The sequence below is a fragment of the Capra hircus genome, chromosome 18 (genome assembly GCF_001704415.2).
Source record: "Capra hircus breed San Clemente chromosome 18, ASM170441v1, whole genome shotgun sequence".
NCBI classification, from domain to species: Eukaryota; Metazoa; Chordata; class Mammalia; order Artiodactyla; family Bovidae; genus Capra; species Capra hircus.
Genome location: NC_030825.1, coordinates 5,616,702 through 5,627,725, shown reverse-complemented (window position 1 = coordinate 5,627,725; position 11,024 = coordinate 5,616,702).

Sequence of the window (11,024 nt, the reverse complement as noted above, 5' to 3'; positions counted from 1 at the left end):
ACTTGTTGCTGACATGTCTGGGCCTCTTTCTGGGAGACCTTATATCCAGAACTGGCCAAATAGTTCAGAGTTCTGATGGTGTTTTGTAGACTTTTCTCATATGTAGAGCTCGCTGTGCAGAGAAGGCGATGGCACCCCACTCCAGTACTCTTGCCTGGAAAATCCCATGGACAGAGGAGCCTGGTGGGCTGCAGTCCATGGGGTCGCTAAGAGTCAGACACGATTGAGCGACTTCACTTTCACTTTTCACTTCTATGCATTGGAGAAGGAAATGGCAACCCACTCCAGTGTTCTTGCCTGGAGAATCCCAGGGACGGGGGAGCCTGGTGGGCTGCCATCTATGGGGTCGCACAGAGTCGGACACGACTGATGCGACTTAGCAGCAGCAGCAGAGCTCGCTGTGAGCAAACTGTCCACATATTAGAGTAAGAATCCTTTGTCCAATATTAAGTTTCTAAGGTCCCTAGCCAAGGTTTCCCCAAAGTAGTGTTACCCAGTGAATCGGGTCCTGCTGTTCACTCCTTACAAAATCAATGCCCACAAATGTCGGTGGAGAGAAAAGATGCTTTGAATCAGAATGGCAGCAGTCTGGGGAGAAGGTGGACTCAGCGTCCCCGGAAAGCCACTTCTGAAGATTCTCTTCAGCCCTGAAAGTTTTGAAAGGGAAACGGAAGTAATCTCAGTTCATCCCTGAGGTGGGGAGTGAGAGTCGTGGCCGTCCTCCACTGTGTGCAGGCTTGTGGACTCCTCATGATCTTCCCCTACATGTTACTCTTGTTCACACAGTGTGTTCAGGCTACTGAAGGCGAAGCTAGAGAAGAGATCTGGTCACCTGTTAACTACTTATTCTTCATGTCTACTGCTTTGATCCATGGAAAGAACCAACAAGTTAGGCAAGCTATTGTGAGATTACAAGATTTGAAAAGTGTGCTTGGGTTGGAGTTGAGAACATGGGAGTCCCTGGTTTAAAAGTGAATTACAGTATAGCTTTGCTAAGGTGACGTGGACAGGGGCTTCCTCCTGAGGGCAGTTTCCTGCAAAGAGCTGCTTCCAGTAGGGAAATTCTTAAATCCTTGATGGAGGTCCGTCCAAGCACACTGTTGAACTACCTGTGTTTCTGGGTCCTGCCAGGTAAAGGCAAATAGCTCAGGGGAGAAAGAGCTCCATCTCCTTTTCTGGGGTTTCCATGAGCGCCATCTGTAGGCTCAAAGCATGCTCTGGTGGGTGGGCCCCTGATGTCAAGCTGTTCTGGCAAAAATGTTACTCGAGCTTTAAACTTGCGAAGGAGATTCTGTCCCCAAAGAGGGATTGAACACTCTGACATATCATAAGAAACTGTGTTTCAGGGTGGGGTCCCCTAGTTGACATTCTGGAAGTTGTAAGAACAAATGAGTTTGTGCTTCTTCAGGGACTCCTGTAACTGGGGTGAATTGAGATGTTTTCTGTGTCGGTTTGGTGCTTACCACAGAATGTTGTGCCGTATCGATTAGTAAGTCAATCAACTTGTTCCCCACCCTCAAAGGGGCCTGGAGCGCCTGTGGGGAAATTGGAATTGCATGCATGCATGCATGCCTCTAGTTAAACGGAGCCCCCTAGATCTCTGCGTTTACTTTGAGTGTTCCTCTCTTTCTACCATACAAGAGGCTCCTGGCTTCCTTGTATTGTTTTTGTTCCTATGTTTTCGGTTCAGTTTAGTTCAGTCGCTCAGTCATGTCCAACTCTTTGTGACCCCATGAATTGCTGTGCGCCAGGCCTCCCTGTCCATCACCATCTCCCAGAGTCTACTCAAATTCATGTCCATCGAGTCGGTGATGCCATCCAGCCATCTCATCCTCTGTCATCCCTTTCTCCTCCTGCCCACAATCCCTCCCAGCATCAGGGTATTTTCCAATGAGTCAACTCTTTGCATGAGGTGGCCAAAGTACTGGAGTTTCAGCTTTAGCATCATTCCTTCCAAAGAAATCCCAGGGCTGATCTCCAGAATGGACTTGTTGGATCTCCTTGCAGTCCAAGGGACTCTCAAGAGTCTTCAACACCACAGTTCAAAAGCATCAATTCTTCAGCACTCAGCTTTGTTCACAGTCCAACTCTCACATCCATACATGACCACAAGAAAAACCATAGCCTTGACTGGACGAACCTTAGTCAGCAAAGTAATGTCTCTACTTTTCAATATGCTGTCTAGGTTGGTCATAACTTTCCTTCCAAGGAGTCAGCGTCTTTTAATTTCATGGCTGCAGTCACCATCTGCAGTGATTTTGGAGCCCCCAAAAATAAAGTCTCACACTGTTTCCGCTGTTTCTCCATCTATTTCCCACGAAGTGATGGGACCAGATGCCATGATCTTTGTTTTCTGAATGTTGAGCTTTAAGCCAACTTTTTCACTCTCCTCTTTCATTTTCTTCAAAAGGGTCTTTAGTTCCTCTTCACTTTCTGCTATAAGGGTGGTGTCATCTGCATATCTGAGGTTATTGATATTTCTCCCGGCAATCTTGATTCCAGCTTGTGCTTCTTCCAGCCCAGCGTTTCTCATGATGTACTCTGCATATAAGTTAAATAAGCAGGGTGACAATATACAGCCTTGACGTACTCCTTTTCCTATTTGGAACCAGTCTGTTGTTCCATGTCCAGTTCTAACTGTTGCTTCCTGACCTGCATATAGGTTTCTCAAGAGGCAGGTCAGGTGGTCTTGTTATTCCCATCTCTTTCAGAATTTTCCCCAGTCTATTGTGATCCACACAGTCAAAGGCTTTGGCATAGTCAATAAAGCAGAAATTGATGTTTCTCTGAAACTCTCTTGCTTTTTCGATGATCCAGCAGATGTTGGCAATCCTATGTTTTAGCCCAGGGCAATAACAACAGACTGGTTCCAAATAGGAAAAGGAGTACGTCAAGGCTGTATATTGTCACCCTGCTTATTTAACTTATATGCAGAGTACATCATGAGAAACTCTGGACTGGAAGAAACACAAGCTGGAATCAAGATTGCCGGGAGAAACATCAGTAATCTCGCATATGCAGATGACACCACCCTTATGGCAGAAAGTGAAGAGGAACTAAAAAGCCTCTTGATGAAAGTGAAAATGGAGAGTGAAAAAGTTGGCTTAAAGCTCAACATTCAGAAAACGAAGATCATGGCATCTGACCCCATCACTTCATGGGAAATAGATGGGGAAACAGCGGAAACAGTGTCAGACTTTATTTTGGGGGGCTCCAAAATCACTGCAGATGGTGACTGTAGCCATGACATTGAAAGACGCTTACTCCTTGGAAGAAAAGTTATGACTAACCTAGACAGCATATTCAAAAGCAGAGACATTACTTTGCCAACTAAGGTCCGTCTAGTCAAGGCTATAGTTTTTCTTGTGGTCATGTATGGATGTGAGAGTTGGACTGTGAAGAAGGCTGAGCGCCGAAGAATTGATGTTTTTAACTGTGGTGTTGGAGAAGACTCTTGAGAGTCCCTTGGACTGCAAGGAGATCCAACCAGTCCATTCTAAAGGAGATCAGCCCTGGGATTTCTTTGGAAGGAATGATGCTAAAGCTGAAACTCCAGTACTTTGGCCACCTCATGCGAAGAGTTGACTCATTGGAAAAGACCCTGATGCTGGGAGGGATTGTGGGCAGGAGGAGAAGGGGATGACAGAGGATGAGATGGCTGGATGGCATCACCGACTCGATGGATGTGAGTCTGAGTGAACTCTGGGAGTTGGTGATGGACAGGGAGGCCCGGTGTGCCGTGATTCTTGGGGTCACAAAGAGTCGAACATGACTGAGCGACTGTACTGAACTGAACTGAATCTTTTTTCCAGTGTCTTTCCTCCTTACAGTAAGCACATCATTCCTTCCCCAGTGGTGATTTACTTCTCCTCGGGTTATGCACTTTCCAGGAATCCAACGCTGCTGCCAGGAAAGTGGTGTTCCACTTTGCGTCTTCTTTCTTCTGTCATTGTTCCCTGCTGTTGAACATGTTAAAAGCAACATCTACCAATTGAGAAGTGTTCATTCCAAATGCACCATCTGAATTTTGTAATTTTCTTCTTATATCTGGGATAGTTTGTTCAATGAAGGTCATATTTACTGTCCTGATATTCTCGGGGGCCTCAGGGTCTGTGTTCCTATAGCGCCTATGAGCTTGATAAATTCTTTGACTTTGAGTGCATATGTGCGTGTGTTTGTGTGTACGCTCAGTCGTGTCTGACTTTTTGCTACCCCATGGACTGTAGCCCACCAGAATCCTCTGGTCATGAGATTTCCCAGGTAAGAATACTGGAGTGGGTTGCCTTCCCTCCTCCAGAGGATCTTCCCAACCCAGGGATCGAATCTGCATCTCCTGTGTCTCCCGCATTGCAGGCGGATTCTTTACCCTTTGAGCCATAACTCTGATGGAGCCTCATAAAGTTTTTGTTGTATCTCCTGAATTTTGTTTAAGCTCTTTTGCCTAGGACCTGCTAAGATACACTTTCTATAATGCTCTAGGTGTGTTATGCCTCCATTATTAGGATCCTAGTTAGGCTCAGCAATTCTGTTGTGTTGTACTCGGTCATGTCTGATTCTTTTGGACCCGATATACTGTAGCCCACGAGGCTCCTTTATCTGTAGAATTTTCCAGGCAAGGCCTGGAGTGGGTTTCCAGTTCCTCTTTCAGGGGGACTTCTGACCCAGAAGTCAAACCCGAGTCTCCAACAGTGGCAGGTGGACTCAACCAGTGAGCCATCTGGAAAGCCCCTAGGCTCAGCAATAGAAACTGCCAGATTTGCTTCTGAAGATCCATCTTCAGAAGAACACTAGATGGAGCTGGCATGCTTCCTCTATGAAAAGTGAAAGTGAAGTCGCTCAGTAGTATCCAACTCTTTGTGACCCCAGGACTGTAGCCTGCCAGGCTCCTCAGTCCATGGAGTTTTCCAGTTCTAATGAAAACTGGATTTGTTTGAATCAGTTCTAATGAGGTGGATGAAACTGGAGCCTATTATACAGAGTGAAGTAAGTCAGAAAGAAAAACACCAATACAATATATTAATGCATATATATGGAATTTAGAAAGATGGTAACGATGACCCTATATGTGAGACAGCAAAAGAGACACAGATGTAAGGAGCAGTCTTTTGGACTCTGTGGGAGAAGGCGAGCATGGGATGATCTGAGAGAATAGCATTGAAACATGTATATTACCATATGTGAAACAGGTTGTCAGTCCAGGTTCGATGCATGAGACAGGGTGCTCAGGGCTGGTGCACTGGGATGACTCTGAGGGATGGGATGGGGAGGGAGGTGGGAGAGGGGTTCAGGATGGGGAACACAGGTACACCCACGGCTGATTCATGTCAATGTATGGCAAAAACCACCACAATATTGTAAAGTAATTAGCCTCCAATTAAATAAATTAAAAGAAAAAAAAGTACTGGATTGAGTTCTCATTTCCTTCTTCAGGGGATCTTTTCTGCCTTTACATTGCAGGCAGACGCTTCACTGTCTGAGCCACCAGGGAAGCCTTCCTCTGTAGCCTTGTCAAAAGCCATCCTCCATTTATCCACTCTGCATTTATCCTCCATTTATCACTGAGGAATTGATGCTTTTGAACTGTGGTGTTGGAGAAGACTCTTGAGAGTCCCTTGACTGCAAGGAGATCCAACCAGTCCATCCTAAAGGAGATCAGCTGGATGTTCATTGGAAGGACTGATGCTGAAGCTTAACTCCAATACTTTGACCACTTGCTGTGAAGAACTGACTCTTTGGAAAAGACCCTGATGCTGGGAAAGATTGAAGGCAGAAGAGGGGGATGACAGAGGAGGAGATGATGGACTTGAGTTTCAGCAAGCTTCAGGAGTTGGTGATGGATAGGGAAGCCTGGTGTGCTGCAGTGCATAGGGTTGCAAAGAGTTGGACGCCACTGAGCGACTGAACTATTTAACTATTTGTCCCCGGTAAGCATCCTACCCCTGGAGCAGGGAATAACAACGCAGTCCAGTATTTTTGCCAGGAGAATTCCAAGGACAGAGTAGTCTGGCGGGTTACAATCCATAGGGTCGTAGGGTTGCAAAGAGTCAGATAAGACTGAGAGACTAATACACACAAGCTTTCTATTCAAGAAAGTATGAATGTCCGCCCATTGGGAGGTTGAGTGGCAAAGACAGAAATAAAACGTTCAGCCATGCAGAGTCTGCTCAGTAAGGAAGGTTATGGTCTCTCCAGTTAAGCACATCTTAAGAGAATGGATTGTGCATCCATAGAAACACAGCTGGTTGGCCATTTGGAGTAATGCTTCCCATGGAATAGCAGCACAAAGGAAACTGCCCAGCTCCAAGCTCATTCTCTTTTCTGCACGATAGGCCAATAAATCAGGAGCCAGGTGTTGGGGCATGGAATAAGGACTTTGTTCATAATGCTGGGATTCTGAGAAGATGGTGAGCCAGTGTCCTAGAAAAGCATCTTATCAGGGCCTGGAAGCTAGTTTCTTTCAGAGAACAAAGAAAGGGGAGGTGAGGATAAAAAGACCATGAGTTGTTGCAAAGATGTGGCTTCGGCCAGACTGTGGGAGGGGATGTGTTAATTTTTTCTTTCCTGTAGCTATTCACAGGTGGGCTGGTTCAGGATGTTTCCTGAGAGCTTAACAAAGGTCTTTTAGTTTAACATTCAGGCATGGGGGCACAGGGTTGGAGATAGGCCATTATGAATATTTTTGGCAATAGGCAACATTCCTTTAGTGACTACCTTGTAAAAACAGTAGAAAGCAAAGGTTAAAAGAAACAAGGTTTCCCCAGGGGTCCAGTGGTTAAGACTCCATCTACCAATGCAGGGGACAGTCCGATCCCTGGCCAGGGGAAGATGACACACGCCTCAGGGCAACTAATCCCTGCACCACAGCTACTGCAACCCATGTGCCTAGAGTCTGTGCTCTGCAACAAGAGAAGCCACGGCAATGAGACGCCTGTGCACTGCAAGGAAGAATAGCCCCTGCTTGCTGCAACTAGAGAAAGCCTGTGTGCAGCGACAAAACATGAGTGCAGCCGAAAGTAAAGAGATTATTTTAAAGCAAAGAAACAAATGTAATTTGAAGTCAGATTCATTCTTCCTTTCTTCCCTGTAATAAGTCCTGGTATAAAGTAGGGCATGTGAGATAAAGCCAGGCTCCTGGCGAAAAGCAGGGTCAGAATATTTTAGCCAGAATAGGAGAGAGAAAGCCAGATCACTGGCTGAAAAGTCCGAAAACCTGAGATCAGGCCAGTTAGGGGAAGTACCCTGAAGCAGGGTCAGGTGAGGTAAAGCAAGGTCTGCAGATGTAAAGCTGGAAATTGGTATAGACAAAGGTAAAGCTGGGCCGAGTAATGTAAAGACGGGAAATGATGTAAATGAAGCCTCAACAGTGCCATAAAGCATTGAAGAGTGACGTGAACCCTGGGAAAGGTCAGGTGCCATAAGCGCAGCAAGATGACTTAAAGCAGGTCTACGTGAGCTAAATGCCAGGAAACTGAGGTGAAAAGCCTTGGGACCATCACAGTTCCAGGTGTGTTCCATAAAGCCCGGCACGTGGCTGTTCAGCCTGAGGTGTGAACCAAAGATGGGAACGTGAAGTAAAGCTGGGGGCACCTGAAATAAAGCTAGAAACCTGAGGTAAGGGCTGGGTGTGTGATGCAAAGTCGGTCACCTGACCTAAAGCCGGGAGATAAACGTCCAGCCAGACTCTTCAGTCAGAAGGTAAACATCATTGATTTCATTCTAGGATCTGGCTCCATTCTCTTGGATGCTGTGCCTTGTGGAAACTTGTTAAAGCCTCTAGGATCTCTGCATCACCCACATAATAATGGTACAGTGTTGGTGGCGATGCCAGCAAGGTCGCTGATGAAACACACTTCATGAGTTCTGCATTAGAAAGATATATCCTTCAGTGCTTCCTCCCACTTGCAGCCCCACAACCCTCTATCCCCCCATTCACCCCCGTCTCCTGGTTCTGTTGAAATAGCAAGACTCCTCTCTTCCCACAGAAGCCGCTCTGTCCCATTTCATGCCTTTCTTCTCCTAGATGATCAAAAGCTTTGGGAGGACATTTACTATCTTCTAATTAGCTGCGTCTTTGATTGTGACAATAGCCGTGAGGCCAGAGCCCCAAGCAAATACATCCTCACGTGGGCTTTGGGACCCGTGCCAATCTCCTTGTCCTGCACAACTCTCTCTAGCTGGGGCCCATCATGGGTCTGGTCACACGGAACCTCCCATGTAGGGTCTAATGCCCTCTGTGTTGTCCCCAGGACCCTGAGCTGCAGAACTAGGAGTCCTAGGGGATTCTTTACCTGCCTGAGCGTCCTCTGAGCTTCTAGAACTGGCCTCTATGAATTACAGTGTGTCCTTTTACAGAGGCATCTGGACGTTCTGGCTCTAATAGTGTGCCGTGTGCTTCCCCAAGGTTAGAGCAAGTTATCTGAATCTTTGTACTTGGGCTCTGGTGGTGGCTGAGATGGTAAAGAACCTGCTTGCAGGAGACCCGGGTTCAATCCCTGGGAGGGGAAGATCCCCTAGAGGCTACCCTCCAGGAAATGGCTACCCACTCCAGTTTTCTTGCCACGTGGATTCCTGAATGGTGCTGCTTTTTGAGCAATACCAGGCTTCCTAGTAGACTGCAGGGAGGATAAAACTGCATCACGAGCAGCCCCAAAGCAGAGCCTGTGGCTCCAGGACTGTGGCTTGCTTTCCCTCCGTGTTCCCTGCTGATTCTCCGTGGTCCTTGTTCCCTGCTGATTCTCCTTCCCTCCGCGTTCCCTGCTGATTCTCTTTCCCTCCGCGTTCCCTGCTGATTCTCCTTCCCTCCGCGTTCCCTGCTGATTCTCCTTCCCTCCGCGTTCCCTGCTGATTCTCCTTCCCTCCGCGTTCCCTGCTGATTCTCCTTCCCTCCGCGTTCCCTGCTGGTTCTCCGTGGTCCTTGTTCTCCGCGTTCTCTCCTTCCCGCCTTCGCTCCCTGACCCTGTGCTCCTTCCTCCTCCTCAATGCCTGTTCCTGTTCCCACCCTGCTTTCTGATCCCACTGCCCTTCTCCGTGTGATCTGTTTTCTGTTTTTTCTCCCCTTTCCCTTCCGCCTCACTCATCCTGTCTCCATCTCTCTGTTCTGTGACTTCACCAAGAACCAAGACTCTGTTTCCTCTTCTCATATATTTGATTCACTTTGTTTCTCTGTTTGGGGTAGCCTCCTATAATGGAGAGCAGAGACTCTTTGTTGTCTTTTGAACTTCAGAGATAGATTTCCAAAACAGACACGGGTTGCTGCTTCCCTGAATTCCTGTCCCGTGAAGAAGCCCCATTTGTCTGAAAACATTAAGTTCAGTCACTTATCCATGACCAGCTCCTGCTGCGCTCTCTACCTGGTCACTGTCAATGAAACTACAAAGCGAGAGCCCCCTGCCTGTCACTCCACATCACCTGACTAGTGAGTTGTCCTCGTCTCTAGGCTCATGAGGGCTTCCATGGTGGCTCAGATGATAAAGAGTCTGCCTTCAGTGCAGCAGATTTGAGCTCGATGCCTGGGTCAGGAAGATCTCCTGCAGAAGGGAATGGCAACCCACTCCAGTATTCTTGCCTAGAGAATCCCAGGGGCAGAGGAGCCTAGGAGACTGCAGTCCATGGGGTTTCCAAGTCTTACACAGCTGAGCAAGTGTAAGACATAAAACACACACACATATGCACTCTCACACTCACTCATATAACTCCCCAAGCCCATCAACACTCCCAAACACCTTAGGACTCCCAGGCTCACCAGTCAGCCCAGACAGATTCTTGCTAATCCCATCACTCCTCCTCAAAGCCCTCAAAGCTCATCAAGCACATGGATTCCTATCTGCATTTGGGCACTTCTTTTGTTACAGTTCATGGAGTTGTATGCTTACAATGTTCACAAATCAGTATGATAGAGTAAATAAGTACCCCGATTGTCATCTCCCCTCCCCCTCTTCATTCCACTTACTTTACTGTTTGAATTCTTCCTCACCCACAAGTCAGACTCCTGGCCCTGTTTCTTCCTCAGTCTCAAGTACAGCTTGTGTCTCTACCCATATAAAACCTCACCAGATGCAGAATGCACTGGGGTAAGAAGACTTCTTATGTCTTGTGAACCTCTCTTTAAGACTGTGGAACCCAGGAATCGTCTACGAGAGGGAGACAGGGGGAATGTCTGGCCTGTTTGGAGTGTTGAGTGTTATGTTTGACTGTTAAATCCCACAAGGTCGTAGCCACATACCGGAGATGGTCTTGGAATGTGAGTGTGTGAATAGTAGGGTTGTGCCTCATAGATGCCTTTGGCAGCTTGACCCTTTTTCTCTGATGGGCCTGTAAGCTTGGCTCCCCATCCAAGTCAGGGGCAGGGCTATGGCTTGTGGAGTAATGGACAAGTCTGTAGAGAAGGGCATGACCCATGGGGAGAATGCCCTGTGTTGCCTATTTCCTCCTCCTCTCTAGAATCTGGCTTTCCTCTGAATGGCCCAACTTCCCTCTTCCTGGTTTCCGGTTCTCAGAGCACCTCTGTGGGGACCACACTGCTCAAAACAGGAAGTGCTCACACTGGGAGTTCAAGAGTAATACTGGCAGACTAGAGGAGCTAGGCTGCCAGGCCCTGTCTCCTCCAAAACACCCTGGGGACTCTGAGAGGCCCAGGGGTGTGCCTGATCAAATGGATTTAATTCTGAAGAGAGTGATCAACCTGCTGTGTACAGAGAAGGGCTTTGGGAATGGTAATGACCTGGGGTCACGGCCCAGGAGGAAAGCCCTGGAGGAGAACAGGGCCACCAGTGCCTGACCTGCTTGTGTTCTCCAGCCAAATGCTTGCTTGTTCCTGAGCCTTCCTATGGGAAGAAGCTAATGGTCTGGTTACGACCAGTGTGTGTCCAGAATTTATGAAGACATGGTAACTGCTTTCTGACCCCTAATTGAGCTCTCACTAAGTCCTGTTATGCCCAAGTCGCGAAATCTCCCAATGACCACCAGGGAGCCGGTATCCGATGCAAAAGCAAGAGAGTTTTTATTACCAAGCTCGAGCTGGGGCT